The sequence below is a fragment of the Suncus etruscus genome, chromosome 19 (genome assembly GCF_024139225.1).
Source record: "Suncus etruscus isolate mSunEtr1 chromosome 19, mSunEtr1.pri.cur, whole genome shotgun sequence".
Lineage (NCBI taxonomy): Eukaryota > Metazoa > Chordata > Mammalia > Eulipotyphla > Soricidae > Suncus > Suncus etruscus.
In genome coordinates, this window is record NC_064866.1 from 12,819,713 (window position 1) to 12,838,399 (window position 18,687).

Sequence of the window (18,687 nt, forward strand, 5' to 3'; positions counted from 1 at the left end):
ATTCTTTTATTTTGTTTTTTATTTTTATTACATTTTATTCTTTTCTATTTTTCATTCAGTTTAAATATTTATAAAGAAAATCACAGTACTTTTCTTTTTTACAGTTTGTAAATTTTAAATCCCAGTACATTAAACTCAGATTTTAAAGACAAAAATATCATTTCCTTCTCGATTTGGGTATTGAGGAAAAACACCTAATGATTCTATTTTTTAAGGCCTATTATGTCAGATCCTATTTATTCCTCCTTTCTATAGTCCTGTGGATTTTCATGATATATGATTCTCAAGAAATAAAAGCTTAAAGAAAAAGCTTAAAAAATAAAATAAAAAAAAATAAAAGCTGATGAGATTATCACAACTAAACGACAGCAAATTCCAGACAGACATCATCAAACTTGAGAACAAAAGATTAAGGAATTTTCATACTATACAGTAAATGAGCTTTTAGGCATAAAATGAACTTACAATTAGGTTAAAAATGCAATTCTAAAATCAGTTAAAATGAGCCTGAAATAGATTAACAATTTTAAAATAAACTTTTAAAATTTCATTTCTTCTTTTATATCTTTAGTACTGAAACTCAGATTCAGTACTTTCAGTACTCCTAGTGTTAGCACACTTTTGCTTAAGTGTCCTTTAACTGTGCTCTGGAAAAGCATGGAGAGGAGAGGAGAGGGGAGGGGAGGGGAGGGGAGGGGAGGGGAGGAGAGACGAGATAGACCCTGGGGAATTCTAAGGGTGGAGTTGAGGATTGTGGGGCATGGGGGGGACCTTGATGAGGTGAAGATCCAGATAGGAGTGGGTTTTGGGAGATGAGGCGAAATAAGTTAAAATGAACTAAGAAGACAAGACCAAGACAAGAAAAAAAGAAGGAGGAGAAGGCTTAAGGATGTGGTTCAAACAACAACGACCTGCTTACAGGACAGGGCTCCCTGCATTGCCCTTTGATTGTGAGGTGAAATGAGAGGACGCTCCACATCCTGACTTCAATGTAGGATATGCAGATTCCAGGATCTTTAATACAGAAGCATGATACCAACAACAGAGACTGTGTGAAAAACAAAAGTGTGTTGGCACTACAGACAATGTCTTGGATTGGACGATCTAGCTTGCCTGGAGCCTAGAGTTGGTCTTGTGCCAGGAAACTTCAGGGGTCAGGTCTCTTTGTATTTAGGCTAAGGTTATTTCTTTCCATGTCCCTCATATTTTGGTGGGCCTATGCAAACAACAATTGCCACTCTAACACCGTTTTTACTGTGGTCCTTTGACTCTAATCCTTAAAAAGAACCCACTTAAAATTTGAGGTTAACTTAAGCTAATATGCCTGTATATGGAAATGTAAAAAAATACTATGCCTGTAATGTTTAAGGAGTTACGTAAGTTTTATGGCTTTAGATTGCCTTGTGTGCTGTTAAGAAATATTATAATGTGTTACAATCTGGGGACTTGAGGGACAAAGTAATTGTACATGGATTCTGTCTTATTTATCTTAATGTTCTTTGGCTGAAATTTCAATGTTAAGATATCAGCAAGGGGACTTCTGAGAATTATGTTATGGGTGATTGTCCTTCCACTGTAACTTTACCTTGTCCTCTTTCTTTGCATCCTTGTTCTCATAATTAAAAATAAAAAAAATTAAAAAAAAAAAAGAAAAAACAGAATGTAGTTCAATTTGTAGAGTAGATGAACCTATATATCTCCATGCCTAGATTTGATCCCAAATGATCTCATGTTCATGCTCTATTGTTGTCCTCACAGCTTGTATGAATTCATGTATATCTGAATGTAGCAAAATATGTGATATACTTATGCATGTATAAGTATCACATCTAATAAAGCGACTGTAAAAAAAATAATACACACAGGGGTGGGAAGGAGAGAGATAGGGGACATTGGTAATGGAAAGGTTACACTGGTAAAGAGGGGTGTTCTGTTTATGACTGAAACCCCACTACAATCACGCTTTGTAATCATGGTACTTAAATAAAAATTGTATTAAAAAAAGAAGAAGAAATTTCACTTTGCAAAGCTTCACCCAATAGATGAAGTAAGTGAATGTAGTGAGAATATTGGATGCTTTGGTGAACCATCCATACCAAAATGCTTCACATGGATCAGTTTTTAATGTTTGCATTTTCAGCAGTAGTGAACATGTGTAGAGAGGTTCTGGTGGGAAGGTTGCACTAGTGAAGGGGGGTATTCTGTTTATGACTAGAAACCCAACTACAAAAATCATGTTGCTTAAATAAAGATTTATATCAAAAAATAAAATAGTTGAAGTTAGGTAAGAATAGATCTATAGTGCAATGATGTGCCGATACTCCAGCAACTAACTACTTACAAGTGGTTCTTCTGGTAGTGCTTAGGAAAATGATCTTTTTCTTAGCAATTCCAAAAGAAGAGATATCATGTATTACCATTCAAATAAAACCTGAGTCTGTGAAAAAAAAAAGAGTTTGGATAAGTTGGGGCCAGAAAATGGGGCCGTAGAGGTGGCACTAGAGGTAAGGTGTCTGCCTTGCAAGCGCTAGCCAAGGAAGAACCGCGGTTCGATCCCCCCCCCCCCCCGGTCCCATATGGTCCCCCAAGCCAGGGGCAATTTCTGAGCGCTTAGCCAGGAGTAACCCCTGAGCATCAAACGGGTGTGAAAGAAGAAAAAGAAGAAAATTCAAGAGACACTATACATTTTTTTTTTGAGGGAATGCACAAATTTGTCTAGTGCTAATTAAGCAGCTAATAGCTGCTGGCCTCTGCTCTCTGCCCTTAGGAGATAGACAAGCAAAAGCCCTTGTAGAACTTTATTTAATCGTGTAGAAGAGAACGATGGGAAAAAAAAAACATAAGCAAGATTTTCAAGTAGTGACTGTGGTCTCTATGGCAAGATGCATATATAAGATATAGCATATAAAGAGTTTAATAAACACCTGTAATGAGTTTCCAGAAGCTGCTGGGACAGGCATCCCTAAATGAAAGAAAACCAGTCTTAAACCTAGAGAGGGGAATATGCAGGCATGTTGTAGCAACATGTTGCAACAACTAAAGTCCAGGTCAAAAGAGATAGTAGAGGTTCTTAAGACATTTGCTTTGCACGCAGCCACCTTTGATCCTGGGCTCTGCTTAAGGTCCCAAGAACACTACCAGAAGTGACCCCTGATGAGCACATGGCCTAAGAGCTGCTGGGTGTAATATAGCCCCATCCCCACCTCACCCCACCGCCCAGAAGGTAGTAAGTAGTTAGATTGAAAGTGGTAGGAAAGTGACTGGAGTCTTAAAGATGGTTATAAAAATCATCCAAAAAATAAAAATAAATAAAAAAGATTATGGGAAGTTGAGCCTGGGAATGGCTGCCTCTGGCTGTTATTTTTTTCAAAGTTGATTTCTTAAAAAGTATAAATACCCCATAGAATAGCACAGGTATTCTTCAGGAGAATGTTGTTTGTGGGAAGTCAGATTATGCTAGTGAGAAGAATGCTATTCAGATAAATTTGAATTGGTATAGATGGAAAGGGAAAAAAAAAAGACTTATGATTCTTGTTTTTTTGTACTCCTAAATAGATGGAATTGAGGGGGGGGTCAACTCCAAAAAGAACAAATTCTGGTGAAATAAAACAAGAGCTCTGTTTAATGCATGTTACATAGATGCTTGTTAAATGTCAAAATATTGCACAATATGAGAGTATGAAGATGCATATTTACCATTCATCGGCACGAAGGTGCTTTTTGATCCTTAAATCGACACAAATGAGGGTTGGAATGATAGGACAGTGGGGTGAGTGTTTGCCTTGCACGTGGCCTACCCAGGTTCAATTCCCAGCATCCCATATGGTCCCGAGAGCCTGCCAGGAGTGATTTCTGAGTTCAGAGCCAGGAGTCTTCCCTGAGTACTGTCCTGTGGCCCAGAAACCAACAACAAAATCAACAAATACCTTAGAGAAAAATCAACAAATACCATCAAAAAATACCTTAGAGAGAAACTCAAGCAGGAGGGACATCAAGAGAGGGTGGAGTACTGTGAGATAAGAAAATTATTTCAGGAAAATATGATCAATTTTAGTAAATACTACCCAAGTGACCAGAGGACTGAGTTTCTGTGTGTTTGTTTTTGGACTACACTTGATGGATCTCAGGGGTTACTCCTGGCTCTGTGCTCAGAAATGACTCCTGGCAGGTTCTGGAGACCATATGGGATGCCGGGGATCAAATCCAGGTTAGATATACGCAAGGCAAATATTCTACTCACTGTGCTATCTCTGGCCTGAGTTTCTGACAAGGTTTTTGTTTTGTTTTTGTTTTTTGGGGGGGGGCCACACCCGGTAAGACTCAGGGGTTACTCCTGGCTATTCGCTCAGAAATCTCTCCTGGCTCAGGGACCATATGGGATACTGGGGATGGAAGAGAGGAGACCACCTAACCACTGCTGGGGCCTCTGCATAGTTCTTTAACTATATCTTTCCTGGTGTTTAACAGAAACTAAAAGATATATTTTTTTCCTAATTCTGTCTCCCCCACTCCATTGCCTTCCCCCTTTTGGCTCATGGCCTCACCTTAGCTGCTCTTAACCCTTCATTAGTTCACAAAGTGAAGCAGCAACCTGCAGTGTCCCATGGAACATGCTTTATGGCCTTCCACACTACAGTGATCATGTGGCCACTGTGCACAAGAACTGTGCTTAGTGGATTTTGCATTATATATTTTATTTTAATAAATTTGACTTTAGATGTAAATAGCTCCATAAAGGATATTGTATCTGAAAGAGAAAGATTCTTCTGAAATGACGTGTCTTCCATCTGTCCCCCTATCTTCTTTCTCTACTGTCTCCACTCTGGTCAGGAATGGACCACTCCTTGACCTACACTGTTTCCATAGGCTGTTTAGACTTCTACATAAGATGGTTGCTTTCCTCTTAGTCCTTCTTATGTTCTTGCCAGGACTATCTTCATAAGGCAGTGACCAGATCTCAACCCCACCCTAGTTAAAAAAAAAAATTATCAGGAGTTCCCTGTCAATTTAGATATAAACCATTTATTTTGACATTTGCCTACTTTTGGTTTCACTTTCTCAGCCTTACCTTTTATGTGTATAAAGCTGGATATCAAGCAGAATTGAATTACCATAATTTCTACCAACTTTTTAAATTTCTTTCTTTTTGTTTGTTCATTTGTTTGTTTGGGTCACACCCAATGACGCTCAGGGGTTACTCCTGGCTATGTGCTGAGAAATTGCCCCTGGCTTGGGGCACCATATAGGATGCTGGGGATCAAACCCAGGTCTGTCCTAGGTCAGCCGCATGCAAGGCAAACGCCCTACTGCTTGTGCCACCGCTCAGGCCCCAACACTTTATTTCTAGTTTTGAGGCAACATCCATTATTCTATCTCTCTGTTCTCCTTCCTTCTGGGAGCTGGGAGGTTCTGCCAGCATGGCGTTTGGCAGTCTTCTGCCATGCCAAGGGCCTCTTTAACCAGGCCTAGGAAGGGGTGCAGGACATGGGTCACCCCAGCACCCCTCTGCCTCCTTCCTCCGGTGCTCCAGGGCTTTTCCTGGCCACATGGCTGGGCAAGCCAGCGAGGTGGGTCCCTTGAAGGAGTTTATAGGTTTTCCTAGGCTTTCTCCATTTCCCTCCCGGCTCCCAAGGGAGGGTCTGGAGGTGGGGGCTTTGACCTTCCTGCCTTCTAGCTCGGGAAGGATCTCTTTCCTTCCTGGGAGCCGGGAGGAATAGCAGCACAATAGGTTCTGGCAATAGGACTTACCAGGGAAATTTCCTTATTAAACCTGTGCATTAAAACCGTGCGGGGGCTGAACAGTATGACAAATATATGGATATCATTGTGTTTCATTGCTTGTCATTATCTGAACGCCGTCCAGGAGCTCGTTTTATTCCTTTACTCCCTCACTCCCATCTCTTGTTACCCCACATTTAACCATTTTTCTGTACTATGATTTTTGTTTTGGCCAAGGTGGATTACATATCTTTCACAGTAATTTTTTGGGTGGAGTCTGAATCTTCAGCAGACAACACGTCACGGCAAGGTTCCACGCTGTAGACTTTTTGGCCAAGATAAGGTGAAGATGCAGCCTCGGCTGCCCCCACAGCTTTCTCTCTCCTTCCTCCCCGTCCCCAGGGTTATTTCTGAACACCTGCTCAGGGTCCCAGCAAGTGTTTTCCCGATGAGGTGCAATTTAAAAGAGACCCCAGGCTTCCTTGCTCCTGCAAAGGGCTGGGAGGGGACTGGTGAACTTTCAACTTCCAGCAATTAGGAAGCAAACGCCTCTCCGGGAGTCGGAAGCTTCAGCAGGCAACAAGGGGAGGACATGACTCCATGTTCTCTTCGCTTATCCAAATCACAAAATACCCCCCTCCCTCTTGACTATTTCTAAAACACGAAAGGGACACGTGTATCTCCTTTGCATATCTCAGATGTATTCCCTTAACATCTATAACTCTTTTCGAACATCCTCATATAGTGACAATTTTGCCCACTGGATTTGTTATTTGATTGTTTGATTTTCCCCCTTTGAGATCTGTTTTATAAGCCATACTGGTAGAAGAGTATCTCTCTATAAATTTCATGTTTGAACCAAGTTACAGGGAATGTTGGACTTTATTCATTGGCCCCCAGATGCACCAACAATATCTTGTGGCATTGCTTCTCTTTGTATAGACACATTAAAATGGGAAAATAATACATATGCAAACAAGTTCTTATCTAATAGAGATGGGAACACATATTTGGTAATGTAATTAGGCCTTTTACCTGAACATTGGCATAATGATTTGGCTTAGGCCTCAGAAGAATGGGCATCGCCCACACACATCTGAACAATGGATACCATCTATGGAAACAACCACAATTGTCTATATAACATTACCAGGATCCAAGCCTCTACCAGGGAAGACCTACCGCTGCTTTGGCATTGACTTACTCCAAAGAGTGCTCCCAACACCCAGACAACTCAGCATGCAGGGTAGATCGCTCCGCATTTAATGGTATGCTGAAACTAGAGGATGCTCCACATCAGCCTGACATTGATGAAAGAAATGCACAGAATCCAGAGTCTTTAAATATAAGAATCTGAAACCAACAATAGCTAAAGTGTAAAAAAGTTTCACCGGGACCTTGAGAATGACTCGAGTTGGACGGACTGGTATGCCTGGAACCCAGAGTCGGTCTTATGCCAATAAACTTCTGGGGTGAGGCCTTTTTGTAATCAGGTCAAGGATTTTTTTCTATTTTCCCATTTTTCTGGACCTATGCAAACAATGGCAATTGCCACTATCACACCTTTACTATATTTTTTTTACTCTTATCCTTTAAGGAAAAAAAAAATACAACTAACTGAACTTAAAAACAAATAACTGGGGCCGGGAAGGTGGCGCTAGAGATAAGGTGTCTGCCTTGTAAGCGCTCGATCTCCCGGTGTCCCATATGGTCCCCCCAAGCCAGGGGCAATTTCTGAGCACTTAGCCAGGAGTAACCCCTGAGCGTCAAACGGGTGTGGCCCAAACAAACAAACAAAAAAAACAAATAACTGTAGTAGAATGCCTGTCTCGAATACAGGTAGGGGATGGGAGGGGAGAGGGGGTAATGTTACAGTGGTGAAGGGAGGTGTTCTGGTTATGTTCTGGTTATGACTGTAACCCAACTATGATCATGTTACTTAAATAAAAATTATATTAAAAAAAAAAAAAAGGACCTGGAGAGTTAGCACAGCGGCGTTGACCTTGCAAGCGGCCAACCCAGGACCAAAGGTGATTGATTCGAATCCCGGTGTCCCATATGGTCCCCCGTGCCTGCCAGGAGCTATTTCTGAGCAGACAGCCAGGAGTAACCCCTGAGCATTGCTGTAAGTTTTTAGCATGCCTATGCTCTCTAGGATTATAAACTACAAGTGAGTTGTCAAAAATTGCAAACATTTGAGGCCAGAGCGATAGCACAGAGGTAAGGTGTTTGCCTTGCACGTGGCCAACACAGGACGGACCCCTGTTCGAATCCCTGCATCCCATATGGTCCCCCGAGCCTGCCAGGATCGACTTCTGAGCTCAGAGCCAGAAGTAGCTCCTGAGCACTACCAGGTGTGACCCCCTTCAAAGATTGGAAACATTTGAGAATGTATGAGGGAAATGGAGAGCCTGTTTAGAGTACAGGCGGGAGTCGAGTGGGGAGGAGGGAGATTTGGGACATTGGTGATGGGAATGTTGCACTGGTGATGGGTGGTGTTCTTTACATGACTGAAACCCAACTACAATCATATTTATAATCAAGGTGTTTAAATAAAATAAAAAAAATTGGAAACATTTGAAAGAAATGTTAGCCAGTAGTAAAAAGCAATATATACACACACACACACACACACACACACACACACACACACACACACACACACATCAACAGTTTGAATTTTAGGACCACAGAGATAGAAAGGGTCCACCTTCTCACCAACTCTCGTTCAACCCCCACCACTATATAAGATCTCTCAAGCACCAGGAATGACCCCTGAGCACAGAGCTAGGGGAGTAAGCTCTGAGCACAGTTGGGTGTGACCCCCAAGCAAAAAATATAAATAAAAGAGATAGAGGGGAGAGAGAAGAGAGACGACACATGATAAAACTATGACATGCACTGGTATGTCATTTTAGTTTTCAAAATGATTCTAATTTTATCCTACCAGTAGCATTAATATAATAATAACGTAAGGTCTGAGAGAGAGCTTAGGAATCAGGTACAAGGCCTCTAGCTCCATCCTTGCCACTACACGTCTCACCTCACCCTGCTCTCACACTATTGGCTAAAACCTTAGAATTCCCTAAACATTACTTGGATGCCCTCTCAAAAAAGGTCTCAGTCTCATTTAGAAATGAGAAATGAATTTCGAGAAAAATTATTGATAGGACTCAAATGAATTACACAAAGCTATTTATTAACAGGGCTTTAAACTGGAATTCAGATCTTTAGATCTTAGAAATTTTGATCAAATTAGAATGCAAGTCCCCTAAAAGGAGGAGGGAAAGTGTTGATCTTGTTCATTACTATATTCCCAGAGTCTAGAAAAATTCTAGGTATATGTTATGTCTTTTTTTTTTTTGGTTTTTGGATCACACCTAGCAGTGCTCAGAGGTTACTCCTGGCTCTACACTCAGAAATTGCTCCTGGGGGCCAGTGCGGTGGCGCTGGAGGTAAGGTGTCTGCCTTGCCAACGCTAGCCTAGGAACGGACTGCGGTTCGATCCCCCGGCATCCCAGTACATAACCAGGAGTAACCCCTGAGCGTTACTGGGTGTGGCCCAAAATCCAAAAAAAAAAAAAAAAAAAGAAGAAGAAATCGCTCCTGGCAGGCTCGAGGAACCATATGGATGCCAGGATTCGAACCACCATCCTTCTGCATGTAAGGAAAATGCCCTACCGCTGTGCTATCGCTCTGGCCCCCAGTCTGAGATATATTAAGCAGTATGATACTGTTCTGACCATGTTCCTCTTTCTGGTTTATCTCTCCGGCCCCATATGTTATGTTCTTAATAAACATTGCTATTACATGTGTATATGGAGAAAATATGTCAGCCATCTATGGCATTAGCATATGTGCTAAACTGATCCACAAATTGGCTTTGGTCTACAAATTACCAGTTATCTGGGAATAAAATGCCATTTCAACAGTTCTGCATCCTAACAGTCATATATATATATATATATATATAATAATATATTATATATATATATATATATATATATATACTGGTTTTTGGGTCACACCTGCTACACTCAGGGGCTACTCCTGGCTCTATGCTCAGAAATCGCCCCTGGCAGGCTCAGGGGACCATATGGGATACCGGGATTCGAACCACCATCCTGCTGCATGCAAGGCAAATGCCCTACCGCTGTGCTATCGCTCTGGCCCCCAGTCTGAGATATATTAAGCAGTATGATACTGTTCTGACCATGTTCCTCTTTCTGGTTTATCTTGGTGACTGTCAGACTGTCCCTTTCCAGACAGAAGGGACTATGGAACTTCTGTTAGAAGCCACAAATTCCATTCATGAAAAGTTCCACCCTAATGGCCTAAATAACTCTCAAGTCTCTTATCTCCTACTAATGTTTGCTGGCTGTTAGACTTTCAACACAGGACCTTTGATAAAGCACATATATACAGGCCATAGTACCTTGACCTTATGGTAAATACAGAGAACAGAGTAAGCATTTCTCAGCATTGCTGTGAAAACAAGCTGAAGATCAGTAGGCTTGCCTCATTGGGAGGGCAGAGTGCGGTACAGGTGGTGTCCAAATCGCATGTGTTAGGAGCTGTGTAGCAGTAAAACTACTTTCATAATCCAAGATATTTGAGCCATTTGCCACCCACCTTCTCTTTCTGAATTTTCATTGATTTTTCTTTTTTTTCTTTTCTTTCTTTTCTTTTTTTACTTATTGATTGATTGAGTGATTGAGTTTTGGGCCACACCCAGCGGTGCTCAGGGGTCACTCCTGGCTCTGCACTCAGAAATTGCACCTGGGAATCAAACCAGGTTCCTCCCAGGTCATCCACATGCAATGCAAATGCTCTACCGCTGTGCTATCTCTCCGGTCCCTTCATTAATTTTTCTGAAAAAGAATACTTGATGCCTTTGGTTCAGGAGCTAGCTGCAAGATGTGAAAAAAAATTTTTTTTCCTTTTAGTACATACCTGGTAATGCTCAGGGTTTACTCCTTCACTCAGGAATCACTCCTGGTGATGCTTAGGGGACCATATAGGACTCAGTGGTCCTCAAACTATGGCTGCGGGCCACATATTGTATTTGTATCTGTTTTGTTTCTTCATTGCAAAATAAGATATATGCAGTGTGCATAAGAATTCGTTCATAAGTTTTGTTTTTACTATAGTCAGACCCTCCAATGGTCTGAGGGACAGTGAACTGGCCCCCTGTTTAAAAAGTTTGAGGACCCCTGATTGTCAGGGATTGAACCTGGGTCAGTATGTGCAAGGCAAGGCTACCTTTATACTATCTCTTTGCCCCCAAGATTTGGTTTTTTGTTTTGGTTTGTTTTTTGTATTTTTTTGGGTCACACCCAGAAGTGCTCAGGAGTTACTCCTGGCTCTGTGCTCAGAAATGGCTCCTGGCATGGGAAACCTTATGGGATGGTGGGATTTGAGTCAAACTCTGTTCTGGATCGGCTGCATGCAAGGCAAATGCCCTACCTATCTCTCCAGTCCCAAGATTTAATTTTTCTTAAATAAACTGCTTTCTTTATTGGGGGAGAGATCAGTTAGACCCGGTGGTGCTTGGGGCTTATTTTGGCTCTGCACTCAAGAATCACTCCTGGTGGGTTCAGGGGACAATGTGAAATGCCAGGGATCAAACCCTAGTCAACTATATGCACAGAAAGTGCCCTATCCACTGTACTCTGGCTCCTAAAGTGCTTTTCATTTTTAACCTAGTATGGTAATGGCAAAGTATTGCCTTGCGATCATAATAGATATTATTTATTGTTTTATTCCAAGTTCATAATGATGCATGTTGTTTGAAAGTCTTAAAGAATTCAGAGACACACAAACCCACCTACAACTGCCACCCCACTAGTGGCCCAACTTCACAGCGTTTCCACTAATCTCTGCAGACTCCTACCTGCCCCCCCCCACAAAAAACCTCCTGGTATGACAATTTTGTGTCTGTCATCTCCATTATCTGACATCAGGGACAGTTTGGAGCCAAGGTGGGCCGCCTCCCTGTTCCCCATGACTTTGTACTCTAGAAATCCCTGGCAACCATACCTACGAACCATGGTGGATGCCGTATGAACTCATCAATCCAGCTCCACAGATCCCCAGAGTCATGGACCTCAGGGCCTCTTACATGGCCTCTTGACAGCTCCATAATTTTAATACTGACTTTCTGGTAAGAATACACCAAATTAAATGTGAAATTATCATAGGAGCTACATAAACTCAACAAACATAATCAATAGCAAAATGGTCAGTTAGCAATAGACAGCACAGAAGACCTTTGGACAATGATGTACTATTGTGAGATAATAATTGTGAGGTATAATAGTTTTACAAATTTTATTGATTTGTTTGTTGTTGGTTTGGGGGGCCACACCAGTGATGCTCAGGATTTACTCCTGGAACTGAGCTCAGGAATCACTCCTGGCTGCCTCAAGTGGCCCAAAAACCAAAAAAAAAAAATTTTTATTTTAGGTTTAAAGCAATAGCACAGTGTGTATGCAATAGCACACAGCTGACCCAGGTTCAATCCTCAGCATCCCATATTCTCCCCTCAGCCTGCCAGGAGTTATTTCTGAGCACAGAGCCAGGAGTAATCCCTGAATGCTGCTGGGTGTGGCCTCAAAACAAAACCAAAGTTTATTTTAAATTTAAATTTTTTTTTTTGCCTTGCATGCAGAAGGAAGGTGGTTCGAATCCCAGTATCCCATATGGTCCCCCGAGCCTGCCAGGAGCGATTTCTGAGTGTAGAGCCAGGAGTAACCCCTGAGCGCTACTGGGTGTGGACCCACCCCCCCAATTTAATGAATCACTGTGTGATACACAATTACAAAGTTGTCCATGATTGAGTTTTAGTCAATGTTCCAACACCCATCCATTTACCAGTATAGATTGCATGCCACCAATGTTCCCAGTTTCTTTCCCACCCCACCCCCATCTGCTTCTCACTCTCCCCCTTTCTCTCTCTCCCCTCCCTTTCTCTCTCTCCCTTTCTCTCTCTCCTCTTCGCTCTCTTTTCCTCTCTCTCCTACCCTCCCTCACTCTTTCTGTCTCTTCCATTTTTCCTTTTAAGCTGTGGTTTACAATACTATTACTAAATTGAATGCATATCAATTTACCTCCTTTCAGCACCCTAAACTGAGAATTATTTGTTTGTTTGTTTCCAGGCCATACTTGGCAATGCTTATGATTTATCAGTATTCCTGGATCTGCAACTCAGAAATTACTTTTTTGTTTTTGCTTTTGGATCACACCCGATGGTGCTCAGGGGTTACTCCTGGCTCTTTGCTCAGAAATAGCTCCTGGCAGGCTCAGGGTGCCATATGGAATGCCAGGATTTGAACCACCATTCCTCCTGGATCATCCTGATCAACTGTGTGCCAGGCAAACGTCCTACTGCTGTGCTATCTCTCCAGCCCAGGAATTACTTTTAGTAGTGTTTGGGAACCATATGGGGTGTTAGGGATTAAACACAGGTTGTCTACATGCAAGTCAAGCACCCTACATACTATACTGTCACTCTGGCCTCATAGACTGAGATTTTAAAAAATAAATTACTTTACAGGGGCCGGAGAGATAGCATGGAGGTAAGGCATTTGCCTTGCATGCAGAAGGATGGTGGTTTGAATCCCGGCATCTCATATGGTCCCCCGAGCCTGCCAGGAGCGATTTCTGAGTGTAGAGCCAGGAGGAACCCCTGAGCACTGCCGGGTGTGACTCAAAAACTAAAAAAAAAAAAAAAAAAAAAGAAAACTTTATTTAAATATTATGATTTACACAATTTCTAATAATATATTTGTTTCTGCTTCATGTTTCCACATCAATCCTCCCACCAATGTAAAATTCCCTCCACTATTGTCCCTGAATTCTCACCCATTTCCAAGCCTGCTCCTTTGGTAGGCACAAAATGATATCTTTTATATTGCTTGTCTACAGCTAAGTGGCAATGAAATTATTTGTAAATTATTTTCTTGGAAATGCTCAAGGGTACTCCTGGCTCTGCCCTCAGGAATTACTCCTGGAGGTGGTCAGGGGAAATATGGGATTGCCTGGGTCTGGAGCGATAGCACAGCAGTAAGGCTTGACTGCTGCCAACTTGGTACAGACCTGGGTTCGATCCCCAGCATCCCACATGGTCCCCTGAGCCTGTCAGGAACGATTTTCTTTCTTTCTTTTTTTTTTTGGTTTTTGGGCCACACCCGGTAACGCTCAGGGGTTACTCCTGGCTATGTGCTCAGAAGTTGCTCCTGGCTTGGGGGACCATATGGGACACCGGGGGATCGAACCGTGGTCCGTCCAAGGCTAGCGCCGGCAAGACAGGCACCTTACCTTTAGCGCCACCGCCCGGCCCCAGGAACGATTTTCTTTTTCTTTTTTTTTTGGGGGGGGGGCACAGCTGGTGACGCTAAGGGTTTACTCCTGGCTATGCGCTCAGAAATTGCTCCAAGCTTGGGGAGCATATGGGATGCCAGGGGATCAAACAGTGATCCCTTCTAGGTCAGCCGTGTGCAAGGCAAATGTCCTGCTGCTGCACCACTGCTCCAGCCCCAAGGAGCAATTTCTGAGCGCAGAGCCAGGAGTAACCCGGGAGAGCCTTCGGGTGTGGCCCCCAAAACCAAAGTAAATAAATAAATAAGAAAGAAAAAATTATGGGATTCTGGATATTGAACCTGGGTTGGTCTTATGCAAGGCAAATGCGTATTATCACTCCAGCCCCTAAAATGATACTTTTATGGGAAAAAAATGAAAAGTTATTAACCAAACTATATTTGTTTTTGGGTTTTTGGGTCACACTCGGCAGTGCTCAGCGGTTATTTCTGGCTCTACACTCCAGAAATCGCCCCTAGGCTCTGGGGACCATATGGGATGCCGGGATTCGAACCACCGTCCTTCTGCATGTAGGCAAATGCCCTACCTCCATACTATCTCTCCAGCACTACCAAACTACATTTGTAATGGACATTATGGTTCTATTGCCAGTGACTCAGTAGAGTGTGGGTGGGAGGAGAAAAAGATAGAAACACCCCTCCCCCCAAAGAAAGAGTGTTTATACCTTTTTGCTCAACCCATCTTTGCCACCAGTTTTCCAGGAAATGCCTGACTTGGTCAGAACTGGCATAGTCAGCTATGAGCACCTACACATAAGACCTGCTTGTTCTGCATGACATAGAATAGATAAGCCTTACCAAAGATTACCTGGAGATCTGTGAGTTCAGGCTAGGAGTGAGGAATTGTTCTATACAGAAAAGGAAAGTAAGTTCTAAACTTGGCACAGGCATTCAAAGTCCATCGCTTTCCCTCTCAGAAAAGGACGGACTGTGGCATCCCATCTGGGATGCCAAGCCAGGAGCAGAGCCAGGAGTGGCCCCTGAGCGTCACCGGGTGTGGCCCAAAATTACAAAAAAGTGTTATATCTGGGGCTTGAGATAAAAGATAGATCACTTGCATTGCACATGGCTGACCCAAGTTAGATCCCTAGCACCCCATCTGGTCCCCAGAAGCCCACTAGGTATAATCTCTGAGCACAGCTGGATATAACGAACTTCCTCACCCCCAAAGAAAAACTATCACTCCCAGCCCTCCTCCCCCCCCCCCTTTTTTTTTTTTACCTCCCCGCAAATACTCTATAGCAGAGAAGACTTAGAGGTAGATTAAAGCCGAGAGTTTGTGCTACTTTGATAGACCTGAGCTAAAATAGTAACTTCTAACTGTTCATGTCAGCTTCTGGAAGAGAACCAGTCACTTCCAAACAATGATACAACCTAAGGGGAATTCAAGTAAGGATGCTATCTTTCCCATCTTCTGGAACTCCTGTGGGTGTGTGGGTGTGTGGGTGCAGAGGGTGAGGGTAAAGGGGAGGGAGGTGTTTTTAAGGTTGGTGAAGAGCCAAAACAGAAGTGGAAAGTTCCTCTGCATTTGAATATCTAGTTGGGCCAGATAACACATTTTGTGAATTCCAAATATGAGTTCAAAGCCAGAAAGTTGAAAACTAACTGCCGGACAGTTTATAATTATTAAATTTGAGTTCAGGAACTAATTCCAAATTCAAACCAGATTGAGAAATTATGAACTCAGATTTTCCAGCGCTTCTACTGATTAGACTTGTTACAGATTAATCAGAGGTAGAATAAATGTATTAAAAAATTAGAGGGAGGGAGGGAGGAGGAGGGGAAAAATTAGAGAGAAAGATAGAGTTCATGAGACTACTTAGAACTAAGAGAAATCTCCCTTTTTAATCTATGATGCCAATAAATGAAATTCACGCAGCAGAGCGGAACATTTTCTACCAAAAGTGGAGTGAAGGGCCGAAGCAAGTGGTAAGGCATTTGCCTTGCAGGTGGCTAACCTAGGATGGAATGCAGTTCAATCCCGAGGAGTCCAATATGGTCCCTCAAGCCAGGGGGCAATTTCTGAGCGCATAGCCAGGAGTACAACCCCTGAGCATCACAGGGTGTGGCCCAAACAACAAAACAAACAAACAAACAAAAAGGTGGAGTGGAGGGTTAGGGTTTTGCCTATGTGTATCTCAAAAGGTCTCAGTCCTTTGGGGTTGAAAGATCATACGAATATATATATAGTTTTGTAGGGCAATATAAGGGTGATAGTAAGCTAGGAGACAAGAGTTGGGGCTTGCAAAATTAGCTTGAAGATTGTTTTGAAAACTTCATCAGTATTTATAGAGTATGACTGCATGTCTGACTACTCACCAAGCCATTCAGGAAGCAATGGCCTCTACTAGGTTTCCTACAGGGTCTAGTAACTTATGAACCTGGATGAGATGAGAAAGAGAAAATGAAGACTTTGGTAGACATCAGAGAAAGATCCATGGAGTTCTCAGCTGGTAGAACACCCCTCTGGAGGCATCAAACCAACTTGGGTACAGATTTTTGGGGATCCCTGGCACCACAAAAATCTTGATTTCCATTGTGTGGCAACCAAATGTGTTGTGCTACTAAAGTGTATGACTCCTGGTTAGCACTATAAGCTCCTGTGAGCAGCCCTACCACCACAATGACACAAAGAAAAGGGGGAAAAGAGAAGACATTGTAAAGGGCTAACATGAGAGTATATTAATGTAGGACTTAATTCTACAGTAGAGAATAGAATTGGCTTACAAAGACTTCTGACCAAACTATTGTCAGGTGTGCCAAGGTCATGATTGAAGGCCTTGCCTGGCTTTGAATTTGGTATAGGGCACAGGTGAAACATATCTCAAGCTTGCTCCTTGCCTCCCTCCTGCAGAACCCACATGGCATGGGGGAAGGAAGAAGCAGGACATTGCTTCTTGGCTATCCTTAAAAACAATCTTCATCTTCCTCTTGGGCGTTGTAGGGATTTTCCCTTGAGCTGTGATGACCAATGCAAACAGATGATCATAATGTATGCCCATAAATCTCTTGCTAATGCTCATTGGCCGACTATAAGGACTTCTAGAGTCAACATTTTTTGTTTATGTTTTGGCCACACCAAGCAGTGCTCAAGGATCACTCCTAACTGTGCTTAAGGGACCCTATGTAACATTGGAAATCTAATTGGTGTTGGCAGCATGGAAGACATGGGACTTACCTCTATCATGCCTTCCCCAAGAATTAATTTACAGTCTGCCAGTCAATCAGTCTATGTTTATCACTACAGAAAGGAAGTGCTGAAAGTCTTTAAGTCATTATGAAGAGAATGTATTCGAATCAATTGTGATGATAGCATAAGGTCTTGTACTTCCCTTACACCGAAAGCTTAAAAAATGTTGGCAATTGGATGCCTTGAGAAATCAACTCTCACAGCATACCTGTCTTGCCAAATCTCCTTTTGTCCCAGCTTCAAATTTCACAGCTTCCTCTGCTCTGCCTAGAAAGGAAAATCCACTTCTCGAAGCTGTTACAATAAAAACTATTGGCAGCCTGTAAAGTGAGAACAGAGCCTTGCCTTAATTTATTGCACTACGTGGATTTATTACACATCAGTGTAATAATAACAACACTGTGTCTTGCTACCTGGTGTTCTCCTTTGCCCTAGCAGGAGTGAGATGGAGACAGCTTCGAGCTTTACAGAGTTCCTTCCTGTGTGGTACTAAGCACTGATGTCCACATCTTGGCTCAGTGCCCCCAGATGAGGTGGTCCTACTGTGTCATGTGGGCCCACAGAATCAGAGATGCAGAGCTCAGGTGAAGAGATGTGGAATTATTTACTTATTTGTTTGTTTGTTTTGATTTGGGGGACCACATATAGTAGTGCTCAGGGATCATTCTTGACAGGTTCAGGGAACTATATGGGTGTTGGGGATTGAACCCTGGTCAACCACATACAGGATAGGCTCCTTACCAGCTGTAGTTGAGGTGTGATATTTGGATAGAAAAACAAGTGGAAGTCAAGGCTCTGAACTTGCTTCTCTAGTTGCTGAATGCCAGGCGACGTGCCTCAACTGTCACCATCTGCAAAACTATTCCACTTGAAACTCGGGTAACACAGCTCAAAACTCACAGAGATGAGGACATTCCATGCAGGTATTTTGCCTGCTATTAGGGCAGCACTATTGCCTCCAAGAATTGGAGACTATCAGGATTAAGTCTATTCAAGGTGACTTTCTGAGAAACAGCACATTGCAGAGATGAAAGATAGCCACCTCCAAACCAATGGTCTCTGGGGGGTGAAGCCAGCCTTTTTTGAGCTGCTTCTGCATCTTCATCAAGGTTTTTCTAGCTGTGGGAGGTTCAATCCATTTGGCGGTTTGCAGGAAACCTCTGAGAGGCACCCAGCTCCAAGCTTGCTTGGGGTGACAGTGAATCTTCACTGAGGACAGTGTTCATCAGGGGTGCCCTCCTGTGGCTCCACTCACTCTGAAAGCCTCTCATTAGGTTTCTAATTTGTAAGATAATGGGGATTTTTTTTGATTTTTCTCTCAGCTGACAACACTTTTTTTTATCTGCCACCCCTCCACCTCTCCACCCCAGCTGTTCTGCCTGGACCAATTGTCATCTGAGC

At 42.7% G+C, this 18,687-nt stretch overlaps 1 protein-coding gene across 1 annotated transcript in view; it reads left to right on the forward strand.

Annotated features, from left to right (window-relative positions):
- ABCD3 (ATP binding cassette subfamily D member 3) overlaps positions 1-18,687 on the forward strand; it is a 544,096-nt gene that overhangs the window by 138,884 nt on the left and 386,525 nt on the right. The gene's annotated exons all lie outside the window — the stretch shown is intronic.